The 16726-nt window shown below is 36.5% G+C and overlaps 1 long non-coding RNA gene and 1 pseudogene across 1 annotated transcript; both read right to left on the bottom strand.

The window, feature by feature from the left end:
* Positions 1–9527: 9527 nt before the first annotated feature.
* Positions 9528–15819, bottom strand: LOC132226211 (uncharacterized). The gene is made up of 3 exons (XR_009451014.1): positions 15690–15819; positions 12712–12890; positions 9528–9794 (listed from the first exon to the last, which is right to left on the bottom strand). It is a non-coding gene; the product is annotated as an uncharacterized LOC132226211 (long non-coding RNA).
* LOC132226210 (leydig cell tumor 10 kDa protein homolog) lies at positions 14118–14383 on the bottom strand (annotated as a pseudogene).
* Positions 15820–16726: the final 907 nt, after the last annotated feature.

Here is a 16726-nt window from a genome sequence, read left to right as displayed (position 1 = left end):
TTGCTATACAAATGTTAGCTGTTTGTCTTGGATTTAATTACAGTTGGTCTCCATATCCACGAATTTTGCACCTGTAGATTTAGTACATAGTTAGGCCTACAGTGGCTGCATCTGTACTGAGCAGGTAGACTTTTTTCTTGTCATTATTCCTTAAACTATACAGTATATCAACTATTTACATATCACTTACATTGTATTAGGTATTATAAGTAATCCAGAGATGATTTAAAGTATATAGAAGGGTGTATGAAGGTTATAATCAAATAGTATACAATTTTATATAAGGGGCTTGAGCATCATAAATTTTTGTATCTATGGGGGCCCTGGAACCAATCCCCCAGACATATGAAGAGATGATTGTATCTGAATGTCTGCTTCTCCTGTAAGAAGGGTAAGGATTCATCTTATTCTTCTTTTTACTCTAAAGCTTAGACCAGGACCTCAATATATATTAATTGTACTAAACAAAGAGCTCTGTCATCTGACTTGTTTTGTTCAATGAATCTCCACATTTCAAATAATCAGATTCCCCCCCAATTCTTCTATAGGAGAAAAGGCATATTTTAAAATAAACCAAATGTTATTAAAAATTTAGTCACAAAAGTCGATGCATGTCATATAAGTGGTCCTGCACCTTTATGCTCTATACCTTTAACATTTACTACTTTAATTACATATTTAACAGTTAAAAGAGAAGTTTAGAAGTCATCATTGGCATCTTCTTTATTTTATACATAAGAAAGCTAAACATCAGAGTTGTTAACTCTCTTTCCATTGGTCATTTAGTGATAAAGCTCAGACTAGATCCAGGATACCCAGTATCCTTGTTTGCTTCACTTCCTCCACTTCATGTATTCAAAGAGAAATAAACTTTAATGTGATAATTGGGAAATGCAATAACCCATTCATTCATGAGTAGAAATAGTTTTTGAGTACTCACTGTATGGAGGTGTCATGTTAGGTTCTGGCAATGTAAAATGAATGAGTCATAGTCACAGTTCTCAAAGACAGACATGTTGAAAGAAACAGACATGAGCACATATAACCTCCACACTACATGAGAAGCCTATCCAAGCACATGATAACCCACATAGTGTGCTTCTGGGGAACAAGTAAACCCAAATCTAAGGTAAGAACCCTTTATCATTCTCTAGAGGTAACACGAGCTGTGTCTTGAAGAATGAACAGCATTTCATCCAAGGATAGAATTCTAGACAACAGAAACAACTTGGATCAATTACCAAATGCTCATTTAATAACCATTGTGGACCAGGCCGTATGCTGTAGACCAAAGTATAAGGGTCAGCAAGATAATAAGGTCCCTGCCCATGTGCATTTTTTTATTGTGGGAAATTTAAAGGGTTAACTATGAGTGATTTGTCTTTTAAAAGTTCCAAGAAAATGTCTGAAGAAGATTTAACTTGCAGGTAGAGAAGAGAAGTAAGTGACATTGAGGTTAAAACTTAGAGGGTTAACTACCCTAACCGGCATATGGAGAAGCATGAGACAATGATAATACCATGTCTAATGGCCCTGTGGTAATCAGCTGTTTATGAAGATGAGCATTGTTTTCACATACACAATAGGGACAAGAGTGACCTGAGATGGCTCCAGAAAGGTAGGTGGGGTCAGGTCAAGAAACACCTGTGAGGAACATCAATAAAAACATTGCAAGATTTAAAAAGAGAGGTTAGTGAAATGATAAAATTTGTCATCTTAAAAATCACTCCAACTCTATGGGGAAAGCCCAAAGGTGTGAAAGACAGGGTGCTGAACAGAAGGCAATTTTATAAAGCTGGAATTTAGGGACTGATGGGAGTTTCAGGAAATGCAGGCTGGACTCAGATCTAGAAGGAAGTCCCTTTTGTCCAGGGTAAGACTTGTGCATTTTATTCAACTTGCAATAGGAGCATTTAATGATTTATATGCAGGAGAATAAAATGCTCAGACCACAAGAATCATGCCAAAAAGATTCACGTGCATTCAGATACATTGATAATAAATTTAAACAATTTGCAAATATTTTATTAAAAGTTGGAAAGAAAAAAAAAAGAACTATGCATTTGAATTAACCAGAATGCTTGTTTCTTCTTTCTAGTTATTTGATGTTTGTTCATAAAAATAAACAAACTCCGACGTGGTAGAGAAGGGCAACTAATGCCAGGTGGGATGGGCTTTCTGGTAAACCTGTGTGAACTCTCCAAGGAAATGCCTGGGCATATACCTGAATAGTGCCTGCCTATGTGATGCAATCTAATGCTGGCTCTACTTGCTACAATTTTACTTTGTGCCTATGGGTGGTAATTACAGATCGTTTGATCTTAGTCAATAAAATACCCTTCAATTTCCCCTGAAGACATCAGAGATGTATTTACTATAGTAAAAACATTTTCCCATAACACTATTTGAATTTCAAACATACATATGTCTAGTCATTCACTTCCTAGCTATTTGTACATTTTTTTTAACATATAGACTCTAAGTGCAAATTAAAAGTATAAGACCATTACTCATATTTCTGGAGGAAAGATGGATGGATGTTCAACAAGTTACACCTCATCTTAACAGAAATTGTGTTGATGAAGCTCATGAAGATTAACTTCTGAATCAATCTATGCTGGTTGTCTCCCATGACAAGTTTATATTCTGAAGTTCATATTAAACTGATGATGCAAGAAACACCTACGTTCAGAATTAGAGAGATACCTTTGAAAATTCAATGGAATCCTACGTAATAATTTTCTAAATCACTTGTCTCATACATAGCCTGGTCCAAATTATGCCCCTCAATTTATTATAACTACTCATCTTAGAGTTTACCTGTAAAAGTGGAAGCAATCCTTTTTCACACCTGTATTATAAAGAGGTGCCATTTTATTTAACAGCTTATGAGGTGCTACTGGTAAAAGCGCCTGTAGCAATGGTAGTCTCAGGAGAGAGACAAAGATCTTGAGTTTGTCCAATGACTAAGTAACTAAAACTCATTGATACATCCACAAGGAATAGGGGGGAAAAGCACACCCTGAATTCTGCCATTGCCACCTTGGAAATGTGAAACAGTTTGTATCCTCATTAATTGGTAGAATATACAACTCTAACATTAGAAGTAGAATGTTTTCTGTATACTACATTACACTGTATTATATGACACTAAATAGCAGACTAAATAAATATGATTTTTAAATGTAACTCATACTGTTATATGGCCAGTGAAAAATGTCCTTGGAACAAGTGAAAGTATTCATGTTTTACATCAACTGTCTTCAAAACATGAAGAATCTCTCAATATTATGATGATTCAAATAAATTTGGTAAGGGGTCTAATAGTTTGTAGTAAAAGTTGAAGTAATATTCTAAAAATTCATTAGTAATAGTCTTAAAATTTGGACTCACTCATCAACATGAGCATAAAAAAGTTTTGTTTTATTGTGTTTCTGAGAAGTACAGGATAACCCCAAATCAAGAGAAATATGATAGCCCCACTTTAAAAGGGCACATAACCTTGAGGAGATTAGATATGTATATCATAAGTTAAGTACGAGAGTGGTTGGGTAGTTATAAAACATACAAGACCACAGAAAAATGGGTGCCATGATGCAAATATGTGATTAAACAGGAATCAAATTAGCAGTAAAGACATTAAGTGCCATGAGGTCTTATCTACAGAGTGAAATGTGTTGGTATTGTGAAGAAAACTTCATAGGGAAGTTAGAAATTAATAGGCATTAAAGCACTGGTAGGAAATGGACAGTGGAGAAGCTCTCGGGAAAGGCTTGTGGGAAGGGAGAGGTAGAAAATGGGGGTGGGCGTGAGGTAACAGGCTCTGGGGCAAATAGGAGGGAGGAGTCCAGCATTAATTTCAGGCAGTGACTAAGTTAGTCTGCAGGCAATAGTCTGGATTCAAATCTTTATGAAGGAGAATAGTGGGAAGTGGGCTGGAATGTTATGTTGGGGAACACGAAATCCCTTTAGTCAAACTCATTAAAACCTTCCACTGAATGGCAGTCTTTCACGTCTCCTGATCTTTGATATTGCATGGACTTCTGGTAGATTGGGCTGGATATCGCTAATTCCCTTGCTCAATTCATCTTCTCATATTTCAAATCAAAATGTGGGGCTTGGTACAAACTGGTTTTTTCAAAGAAAGAATGCAGATGATTGTGAAATTGGTTTCTGGAATGTGCATCTTCTCGGTTTATCTTTTATCTCAACTGTCTATTGGGTATTTACACTTCCAAATACTGCTATGCCTCCCTCTCCTCGGGTCCAAAGTGAAATTCTTCCCCATTCTGGATGTCCATATTCCCTATAGTTGCCAGAGACACAGAAAGGCAGTTTCATGATCACAGCTGCCTGGTTAGGAGCTGCTCCCCAATATATAAAATGATGCTGTAATTCATCTATGTGAAAGGAGTGCTGTCAATAACTACATTGGGACAGCAAATATCGACTAAATGGTCCCGGGGAAACCAGGATTAACCATCAATCTTTTAACTCTAATTTCCTCCCTTCCTTTTTATTGCTTCTGCCCCACCTGTACAATGAATTCAATAGCACCCTCCTCACTTTCTTGCTAGTCTTCTATCCCTCTACCTGGTCATAAATATGCCTGAATCTCTATTCCTGGTGTGACTCTCTTGCTCAAGAACCTAGAGTGAATCTTCAGTGTTTCTCACCGAAAAGAATAAATGACTCTTTCTGGCTTTTAAAAGCCAGTTTGCTCTGCATCTACCTACCTGCTAATACCTCTTACCCCTCCTAACCACAGCACTGGATAAGATTCCCCAGAAGTATCTGTTTCCTCTTTTATTTTTTATCATTTTGCTTTTGCGAATATTACTTGGACAGGCTAGCATGTCCACATCTATATCGTCACACTTTTCTATATTTTTCTTCTAATCAAGCTGCTATGTAATCTTTAAGAATTGTATCAATCCTACTTCCTCTCTTAGAGCCTTCTCTGATACTGAACTCTCCTTCAAACTTCTCACCCCTTACATTTAATATTTGATAAACCATTTAAGCTTTTGTGTTCACGCTCCCTTTTAGGGTTGGTGTTCTTAAACAAATTGTGTTAGCTAGATTGTTAACTACAGACTAAGGTGTTCTATATCGGTCACATAAAGTGTTTTCAAATATGTGATAGATAGGTGTTTCCCACCAAAAATGCTTTCTGTTCTTCTCCTGCCTGATCTCCCCTTTGCCACTTCTAGAAAGTAAAACAAAACAAACAAAAAACTGCTTTACATTTCATTATGATCTACATGATAAATCTAAAGTAATGGTGTCATCTCCTTACTAAGTGAAATAAATAAGTTTCAATCCATGGCAGCATTGATGTTCTGTGTCTTCAGTATCTATGCCAAATTCAGCCAAATCATTCTCAGAAAGACTAATAGCTTGCTTTTCTATGAATAAATGACTCATATACAAAAATGTACTGACTAAGATTGTTTCTGGGGAACCTTAAATCTGGCAAAGTTCCCTGTGCTTTTATATTTTCTCACCTTTCTATTTTAATACCTTCTGTAAACCTAAAGCTAGCAGCTGAGTCTCTGATGCATGGTCCATGTGGCACACTGGCCTGGCTGTTTACCACCAGCTCTGTTGCCTCTGTGGCCTCTGCTGCTGGTGGTTCTTGACTCAGTGTCTGTGATAAACAGAACTGAGGGTGGCTCAGAAACGCTAAACCTCAGGAAAGTCGCAGCCACCATTTCAGGTTACATCGACGCCATCACCAAGGTGGCTCCTTCCCGGAGTTCCAAAGGAGGCTACAGGGAAGGCGCCTGGCCTCGCTCTTTCCCTCGACTTCTAGAACCTGCTTTTCTTCTTGTCCTATTCAGGAAGGGAAGGAGCACTGGTACCTTATTTCTGATGTTCATTTTCTTTTTCCTCTTATCCCCTGGGCATGAGAAATGGGTAAGCATTTTTTTCTTCAGCTACCCTCCTCCTTGATTTTAACAGTGGACTGAGCACTCTAAGAGCTGGAGTCCCCAGGTTTTGGTCCTGGATGTGTTAAAAGAGAGAGAGCATGTTGCCCTGGTTGGGTGTCTCAGTTGGTTGGAGCATTGCCCTGTACACCAAAAAGTTTCAGGTTTGATTCCTAGTCAGGACACATGCCTAGGTTATGCGTTCAATCCCTGGTCAGGGCGCATATGGAAGGTAACTGATGGAAGTTTCTCTTTCACATTGATATTTCTCTCTCCACTCTTCCTCTCTCTCTTGAAAAACAAACAAACAAACAAACAACAAAACAAAAAACATATCCTTAGGTGAGGATTAAAAAAAGGAGAGAGAAAGAGCATGTTTTCCCTACACATAAAGCCAAGCTTCCCTTTTGTAAGATAAAAATCTTACAAAAAGGTTACGTCTCAGCCTTCTCCTGCTCTAACCCAGATTTAGCAGAGCAAATTAAGATCTAGCACTTTAATGTTTGCAAAATAAATATCTAGTTTATACATGAATTAGATAAAATTCTTTTTTATTGACAGAAAAAAGTCCTCCCAAAATATACTCCTATGTGAAGGCAATAATTTTCATAATTAGATCCTAGTAGTATGTAGCTATAAATTTATGTCTTACAATTCTAGAGTCATGGGGCATATGTGTGGTTATAAAAAATTTAAAGCTTAAGCTTGAATGCTCAGTGCAGTTACCTCACATATCTTGAAAGGACTTTACAAATACCAGCTTTCTATATAGTGTCATTTTGAGCAATAATTATTGTTACTGTTAATTACTAATCTATTGCACTCTAAAATTATTTACTCAGAACAATGACATTAATAATATACTTCTGGAATTTAAGAGATGAAAGCAGCCTGCTAACTCTTTCGTTATTCTCTTTTCCTTTTAATTCAATGTTCATTCATTCAGCATTTACTGAAAACCTACTTTGAACCAAGTCTTTCATGGGGTAAAGCATTAGAGATGAAGATGACAAACATGAAGAGCTAATACATGTATTGTGTGCCATGTTCTTTACTGCATTTCTCCTTTCTTTCATTTAATTTCATAATACAATAGTTTCCCAAACATATGGAAGTTATTTCTTTGAATGATGAGTAGAAGAAACAGAGTCTAGCAGAGATCATTATTTTACCCAATACATTAATACTCCATGCTTCATTCATCAGTTCAGTTGTTTATTAAAGTTTTTTTGTATATTCATTTGTTCCACAAACATTTATTAAGCTGTTATTGGAAGTCAACTGCTGTAGTTGGCTTCTCGACAAAAACCTTCTATCTTGGTCTTCAAAGTGATCCCCTAGCCCTGGCTGGTGTGGTTCAGTTGGTTGAGCATCCTCCTATGCACTGAAAGATCACCAGTTCTATTCCAGGTCAGGACACATGCCCAGGTTGTGGGGTTGGGGTGTATAAGGTTGGCCACCAATCAATGTTCTCTAATATTTCTCTCTTTCTTTCCTCTTCTTCCCTCTCTATCAAGTCAATAAAAAAATATTTATTTTAAAAAAGTGATCTTCATCTACTGAGTTAGTATACATGATAGAGCTATAATAGAGTGTTATGGATATGAAATGAGGAAGGAGAGGTGGAATGGAAACCTTTCACAGAGGAATGGATAACTTGAACTGATGTTGAAGATATAGAAGAAAATGTAATAGTTAAGTGGGAAAGGGCAGTGTTGTTCAAGTAACCATATACACAGAGGCATGAAGACTTGAGGAAACATCATTTCTTTAAGCCTAAAATATAGAGTATGCCAAAGGGCCTACTGCAATATTGTTGGGCATAAAAATGTGCCAAGTTAAAAGAGGACATTTCCTAGCCTTTTCTTTAAATAAGGGTTAAGAATGGCAATGCAACTCACTCAGGCCTGCTTCTTGAGTCAAAAGTGTTGTGGAGCGAGGTTTCCAGGCAAACTCCTTAAAAGCTCAGCTGGAATAAGCCTTTTGCCCTTTTCCCTCCTGTTCTTCCCACCTGGAATGTAATCATGATGCCCAGAGAAAGAACAACGCCCTGTGACCACAGGTAACGCGCGAGTGTTAAGGGTGGCTGACCAGAAAGATGCGAGGATCCTGCAGCCCGAAGACAGATAGAACAGCTCTGTTGACTGTCTATCATAGACTTTTCATTACCAGAGGGAAAATTCCTTAAGTAGTTAAGCTATTGATTTGCAGTGACAAACTGATGGACTAGAAGAAGCTGACCCTGATGAGGCCTGAGCAGTTAACGAGTTTGAACTGTGTCTGTTAAAGGTTCTTAAACCTCAGCACGTTTGAGACTCTCCAGAAATGCCTGTAATATATGCACATTTCTCAGCCACACCCGCATAGATTCTGATTCCAATTCCAATTGTCTAGGTGGCACGTAGAAATTTCAACTTTCTCTTACGCTGGTTCTAAGACCACATTTAAGCAAGCAAACCAAACCCAACAAAAGGCAAAAATATAAAAACCCTCTCATATCTGTGGATGTGGAGCAATTGATGCATATGCATGGAAGGTGAGGCACATATTCCTTGTTTCTCTTTCTCTTCCTTCCTATTTTCCTACTTCACACGAGAACTGCTATCCACATTTTACAAAATCCAAATCCAACATCTATATTCAGGCATAAGACTGATAAAGAAAATGCTTTATGTTTAATTTAGCAACATTTAAGTAGTGCTTACTATACTACAGGCACTGCTCTAAGAATTTTACAAGGATTTTATAAGAACTCTATGTAATAGGAACCACTACCATTCCAACTAATAGATGTGGGAACTGAGGCACTGAGATGTTAAATAACCAGGTTACACAGCTATTAAGTAACTATACTGCACCTCTAACTGTTGGCAACATAAATTTATTATTTGCGGTTTCAACTATTTAGTGACCCCCCCAAAATTCCATAATTTATTCAACCAATAAGAATAAAGACATACCAACACATGGTGGTTCTGAGACATAAGAATCTGGAGAAATTAAGATCTTTTAGTAAAAGCATCTAGCATGAATTTGAATCTCATGGGCTATGATGTTGGTTTTGATAAGCAAGGTATTTAGCTAGCCTTGCACATCACCACACACCTATTTCTTAGTTCTTGAATTTCTGGGTTTTATGAATTTAGAAATCTCAAAGATTTGGAGCTGCAACCAATGCAAATATTATCAGTCTCCACATTAGCATTTCTCCAAATATTTTTTTTCCTTTAACAATTCAACGAGATGTCAAATTTTAAAAAGGCTTCATGTTGATATAAATTTGGAAAATATTGGTTTATACAAAGTCTTCACTGTAGGATCTATCAGAACTTTAATATAAAAAAGCCCACTATCTCCAAGAGAGAAATATTTGCAGCATTTCCCAAAAGTTTCACCAAGGAATTCTTTTTTTTTTTTTTTTTTGAGTTTTAAGTAATGTTCCACAAAACACAATTCTAAGAATCATGGCTTACTGTGTATTTAAATTTAAAACTTTTCTTTTGTATAACTTGAAGAAATATTTTTGGCAGAACTATTCATGCAAGACTTTTTGCAATTTGTGGTTACTCAGTAATCTGTAGTCATGTAGATCATAGAGCAAATGAGTAATATAAAGAAAGAGAGAGTGAAAAAGTTACTAAATGCAAATTTCTCTCCTTAGCAGCACAAGAAAAGCAGTTTTAGGAATCATTTCAAAATATTTATATTTGTTTTTAAATTCATTATAATTTATTTTAGTATTTTATTCTCAATATCTTCCTGTGCTCATCTTGCAGAGTTCTGCTGTTTTCCCTTTGAGCTCTGCCAGATCAGTGTTTTGTGTAGTCTTCTGTTTCTTTTTCTTCCTCTGATCATAAACTGTAACTATAAAACATAAAACCAAAAGACTCATCAGCTTTATTCAGCCAGTAGACATCTGAAGTGGGAGAAACAATCTCAATGTATGCAGGATAAAAAACAAATCCAATTTTTCTTAATGAGCTAAATAGGCTGAGATATCTTTGTTATAGGAAAACTGCAAGGTAAACAGTAAATACTAGTAAATATGCCTGAACTTCTTTACTAAGGAAAATGCTCTCATTAATGTTGGTGCTTTATTGTTTTGGTTTCATCAAACATAAAACATTTTAATAATCTGAATAGGTAAATTCAAGGCTCTGAAAGGATTGCTGGATTTAAGAAGAGGTACAATAAGCATTCATTTTGGATATTTTTCAATTAAATATTTTAGCTGATTAAAAAACCTTGAAACTTGTTTAATGGTAATAAAGGACTGATTAAGGCAACCAATTTAATCTAAATCATGTATGGACTTGATTGATACATAAGAACACTGACTTCTGACACAATCTGATAAAATATTTAAAATAACTCATGTGTTAATTAGATATATTACTCTTAGTGTCTTGTTGCCTTTATTAATATTTAACATAAATAATTTTAAATTAAAATTAGGGTCATACAATAAACAAGTAAAAAAATAAAAATGTTTCTCAACTGAACTCAGGTTTTCTCTTCTCTCTGGGGCATAAGTGCTTTCAGGGAAGGAATCTTTTGGAGCATTAGTCTCATATTTTTACTCCTTGTGTGTGTGTATATAGTATGTGTCTCTTTCTCTTTGTTTTTATATTTTCATTATAAAAGTCAGGTCATATTTTAATATGTGAAATTTCTGTTTGTTGTCTTTTATAACAAAGGCTATATCTACATATTAAATACTATTGTTACTCACTCATTCCCCAATATATCATGTAAAGAGAATATAATGATGAATTAAATGCACTCCAAGTTGCCCCAAGAAATGTCCTATCACTTGCATAGATGAACAGTAACAGAATTATAAATCCTATCAATGACATTATAAGACCTCCTCTAATAAATGAGAGTGTTCACTTCACCATTCCACTCCAACAAAATTTCCCAGTCCTTTGTCTTTTTGTGATGGAATGAAATTAAGTGAAATCTGGATATTGGCATATCTCCAAGTTTTCTCTTCTATGTCTGCCTCATATTTTTATTATAGACACCACTAACCTGTGGTTTCCTACCAAAAAATGGTAATCTCATACAAATAATTAATCAGTCTACCAAAGTTTTTCAGTGTTCTGTTGGAAATTTATTCAAAACCGGGTGGGCAAATTAGAGCATTATGTTAAAAGACCAAAGTTTAGAATACCAATCAATCAAAGAACAAAATATAAAATATTATGATATAGTTGTCATGATGTAATCAGTAAGTGATGATCCAGGTTAATTTTTTTTTATTGAGACTAATTAGTTACCTTTCTGCTTGACCTTAACTTGGATTTCTAACTAAAGCCAATTTGCTCATACACACCTACAGAAATACAGAGAAAAACATTATATTAAACCTAGATTTTTTAAAAGTTTAGATTAATAATCTGTACCTAAGCCCTAGCAGGTTTGGCTTAGTGTCATCGGCCTTTGGACTGAAGGGTCACCGGTTCAATTCCGGTCAAGGGCACAGGCCCAGGTTGCGGGCTCAGTCCCTAGTGGAGGGCATGCAGGAGGCAGCAAACAATTATTCTCTCTCATCATTGATGTTTCTATCTCTCTCTCCTTCTCCTTTCCTCTCAGAAATCAATTAAAAATATATAAAATAATAATCTGTACTTAAATCTTAAATCTGTACGGCTAATTATTATTATCACCACAGTTGTTAATGTCTAGAGTTGTGACTTTCAAACTAATAGACACTAGTTACATGTAGCTGCTTAGCTGCTGGGTACCTGAAATGTCTTTAGTTCAAAGTAAGATGTGCTGTAAATGTAAAATACACTCTAAATTTAACAGACATTACAAAAAAGAATGTAACATGTCTCATTAATTTTCATTTGATTAAATATTAAGGTAATATTTTAATATATTGGGTTATAAATAAACTATTAAGATGAATTATTTTCACCTGTTTTCTTTTACTGTGTTATTGAGAGTACCAGGACATTTAAAGTACATATGTGGCTTGTATTGGGGCTCATATTATATTTAACTTCCAAATTTACAAATGTGTATTTTATCAGCACTGTTCTAGAGCAATTCTTTGTTTATAAAATATTAAGTAATACTATTAATAAATTTTAAGAGGCTTAAAAGTGTTATATGATGGCCAAAACCGGTTTGGCTCAGTGGATAGAGCGTTGGCCTGCGGACTGAAAGGTCCCAGGTTCGATTCCGGTCAAGGGCATGTACCTGAGTTGCGGGCACATCCCCAGTAGGAGACGTGCAGGAGGCAGCTGATCGATGTTTCTCTTTCATCGATGTTTCTAACTCTCTATCTCTCTCCCTTCCTCTCTGTAAAAAATCAATAAAATATATATATTTTTTTAAAAAGTGTTATATGATGGAAAACTTTAAAGAGAAAATAAAAATTAAAAATTTTAAGTTACACTAGGTTACAAGGTTTTACTTTTTTAAAAATATATTTTTGTTTGGCATTTATTTTTTAGTTTATCTGTAGTTTCTAATTTTTCAGCAATAGATAAGTGATAAATGCATGGATTTTTAAAAATTAACATGAATTGCAATGGGCTATACAAGAAGAATTGCATGGGCTATAGGAGACCATGTGGGAGGCATGCAGGTGGGCCAGGAGAGGGGAGCCAGGCTTCATTGACAGGAATCTGGGTAAGAGGTTGTCACGGCAGCTAAGTGCATCCTTGATATTTGGAGCCAGGTAACTGCGTGTGCAAATACAAGCTCTAAACTATGATCATGGACAATTTTTTAAACATTTCCAAGGCTATCTGATCATAAATCCTACCTTGAAGGCATGTTGTAGAAATTACATGACATGATCATGCAAAACAAGTAGCATCATGCTCCTTAGAGTTGATGGCAAACAAATGATGAGTAGGCAGATATATACTCCAGAGTGATGGATACTTTACTCTTCATCAATGTCAGTGCCTTCGTGCACTTAGTCTTCCGCCACTACCTAGCCTGGGGAAGGAGTAATGAAGAATCCAGAGTCAGTACCAGAGAATACACCCTTCTCTCCAGATGCCCATCCAAATCCAAAACTCCAGCTAAGAGTCTGAAAAGAATCCCTGTTTTCTACTATCAATTTACATGAACAATTTCCCCATGTATGTTAGGAAACAATTCCTTTAACTAGTGAGTAAATGTTGGTTTTATGTGTGCTACATTTACAGCGGGCCAGGAATGAACTGAAAATCAATGGGCACATTGATTTAGTAGGCAGAGAACAAACACTAAATCAGCGGTTCTCAACCTGTGGGTCGTGACCCCTTTGGCGGTGGAACGACCCTTTCACAGGGGTCGCCTAAGACCATCCTGCATATCAGATATTTACATTACAATTCATAACAGTAGCAACATTACAGATATGAAGAAGCAACGAAAATAATTTTGTGGTTGGGTCACAACATGAGGAACTGTATTTAAAGGGCCAGAAGGTTGAGAACCACTGCATGACTAACGGTTTTCAAAAATATCTTGGATGTTTCTGAAAGGGAATTATTGAGAAGAAGGTAGACCAGCTGTCCCTGAAGTCCTCAAATCTAAACATTTATTATTCCTTGACTTTTACTTTAGTACATGATTAAGATTTTTAGACTTTATAATCATAGTGTTATTAGCTAATTATGCATATGCTTAAGACATTTTTTTCATGTCATTACTTTCTGGTGATTTTCTCTTTTATGATGTGGTGTGCCTTTGCAAGCTTCTTCCCTTTTAATATGTTTTCACAGATAATTAACTCCTCTCTGACTGACAGACTTTTCACTATATTAACATCTTTAGTCTGATTATAGTCAAATTTAGCAAGTTTAGAAGCTTTAGAAAAGATACGCTTTAAAGTATCTTTTTGTTGTTGAAGTGACAAAGCCAGGTTTATTGCTCCAGGTGAAACCAGTGGATACAAATTGAGAGGGGAGATGAGTAGAGAAAGTTGGAGAACATGTCCTCAGAGTCATTGCTGAGGCACCCTGGGGAGCTGCCCCATGCACTGTGGATGTGCTGTTCATCTGCTCACAGGCTAGGCTACACCCTACACCCCAAATTTCAAGCTGCAACCCAAGGCTCTGGGGAGCAGGGCTCCTTCTGTCCTCGGTGCTGCCCGTGGAGTAGCCTTGCATAGGTCTGAGGATGGAGGCAGGGGCTGTGTCCTTAGGAAGGTGTCTTGGTGGAGGAGGACGAGGCTGCCTACTTTTTGGCAAAGGCTTTCAGCAATGCCAGCTTCTTGGGCAGGCTGGTGCTGGCTTTCACCAACACATCACGTTTAATCTTCCGGATCCTGCCTTCCAGGTCCTGCTTGAGCTTTGGCTGCTGCACAATGTGTGCCTTCTTAGGGGTAATACCACGACCTCCCTTCCTTGGCCTCTGCATGGTTCGCTCCCAGGCCTCTGCCACCACAGTGTCTTGCCCTTGGCCGGCCTCTGCACCTGGCACGTGTGCTGCCCCTGAGTCATGATTGGAAATCTTGTGCCCCAGGATGGGGGCCTAACTGCTTCATTCTGAGCAGGCAGTCTCATTTCCCTACTTCCAAGTGCTCAAGGGACTCAGCCTGCAATTCTGATTACTGATAAATTATTGATGAATAAACTGTGGTCAGACACTCACAGTGTTACTGATTTTTAAGTTCAGATTCAAAGATGATCCATCTTTAAAATGTTCAAATTTATAAACTAAGTTATGATATTTTCTTTCTTAGATATGAACAATGTAAACAACTGAAATTAATGTATTTAGTTTGATAAATACACTTGACACTTGGAGCCTTAAAAATTATTTTTAAAGGATAAGAGCTGCCTCTTTAGAGCTAGGGAAGAGAGGAGAGTTTTAGTTGCCAAAGGCCAAAATATTCTATAAAAATCAAATTGGAAATAGAAGAGTTTTCTTGCCTCTCAACAGCTGGCAGAGCCTCACACTGAGAAAACCTTGGCAGGTTTTAATGCCAAGTTTACAATAAAGAAGGAAGAAATAATAAACGCTGCCCCAGCTCACACACACACACTACACACACATTTCCCCATACTTCCTCTCTTTTCTAAGTGATTCAAATTAAAAAAAAACAACAACAACCATGAATGATGATAGAGCACATCTTTTCAAAGGAATGAAGACATCTGATAACAACAAATTTAAGCTCTTGAACTCAAAAGGACATAATTTTAAATGCAATTAAATTAGTAAGTGCTAAAGTGATGCAGTCCAAAGAGATAGCCCTCTAACTTGATATAAGAAGAAATTATTATACCTTTATTTCTTATCCCCTACCCTTCTATGAACACTCTGAAGTCCTCAGTACACATCATCATTGGTACACACAAGCCCCCTCTCACTTTATATTATTTTATTTCCCCTTTTCTCCTTAACTTCAGTACTTTTCCCTTCATCTTACTGGCTTCCACCCTATTGTGTCTGATGTATGGCACTAAAGATTTATGAACTATTGATAAAATATAGACTGTGAAAGTTTTTGTTACAGATCTTCTCTTTCTTCCCTAATTCACACTGTATGTCTTAGTTCTATTCAGAGGATGCAGATTAAATGTGGCTGCACATTCTTGGCTATTCCCTCCCATCAAGAGACAAATTCATATCCCTTACTTTGAATTTGGTGCACTCTGTGAATGCTTTCTTTAACAGAATATGGCAAAATTGACACTGAGCTAGTTTCAAAACCTAGGCCTTCAGAAACTGACAGTTTCTACTTCCTACCCTTAGAATGCCTTCAACGGGAGCCCTGAGATACCAGGTAAAAAGTCCACCTACCTGAGACCACCTTTCTGGAGAAGTCACACCACACATAGACACTCCAGTTGACAGTCCCAGTTGAGTCCAGTCTTTCAGCCTTTACCAAGGCACCAGGCATGAGAGTGAAGCCATCTGTGTGCTGCAGACCAGCCCTTCTACTAATAAATACCAGTTGGTCACACCAGTTAATGTCATGTGAAGTACAAGAATCATCCAGTCAAGTCTTGTCTGAATTCCTGACCCATAAAATTGTGAGGTGCTAAATGGTTGTTGTTTTAAGTCACTAAGTATGGGATAGTTTGTTGCTCATTAATAGATAATGAAAATAATGTGCTACTGCAAGTCCTGCTACTTTATGATTTCTGACTGCTATAGATTTAGTTTTCGTTGTCTACTGTGATCCATGAGTTCTTTTTAATTTATATCAATATAGGCATTGCATTATTGATCTAGTTCTTTTTGCATTCTACTCTCTTTTGAAGATCCATCCATGTGGTTCTTTGAAAATCTAGTTGTTTTCTTCCAAGTGTCCAACTTCAACCACCACATATGTTTCCATATCTTTAGGACCAAATACAATACTGTAATACATATACTTACACATGCTTATCTGTCATCCAATGCAATAATTCCTTTGGGATATATTCCAAGGACTAGGATTGCCAGATGACAAGGAATATGCACATTAAGTTTTGCGTAATACTGCTACACAGCTCTTCATCATGGTATTGCACCATACCTTTATACTTACCATAAGTACTATTACATTAAGAGTTGTTGCATTTCTCCCACCTAATTCCGTGTTCTCTCTTTTTTATTTATTTTATACCTTTCTGCCTCCTATCAGATAGATTAACTTTTCTTCTGCTGATTTTAAAGCTACATATTATTTTGTATTCTACTGGCAATTAATATATTATCTAGGATTCAGTTATAAAGAATAAAATCCTCTTTAGTTTTTTTTTATTTAGCATCATCTTTTTTATAAATTAAATCTTTATTGTTCAGATTATTACAATTGTTCCTCTTTTTTTCCCCATAGCTCCCCTCCACCT

Source organism: Myotis daubentonii, chromosome 2 (assembly GCF_963259705.1).
Source record: "Myotis daubentonii chromosome 2, mMyoDau2.1, whole genome shotgun sequence".
Lineage (NCBI taxonomy): Eukaryota > Metazoa > Chordata > Mammalia > Chiroptera > Vespertilionidae > Myotis > Myotis daubentonii.
Note: the sequence above shows the minus strand (reverse complement) of the source record. Positions and strands in the feature narration are given on the sequence as shown.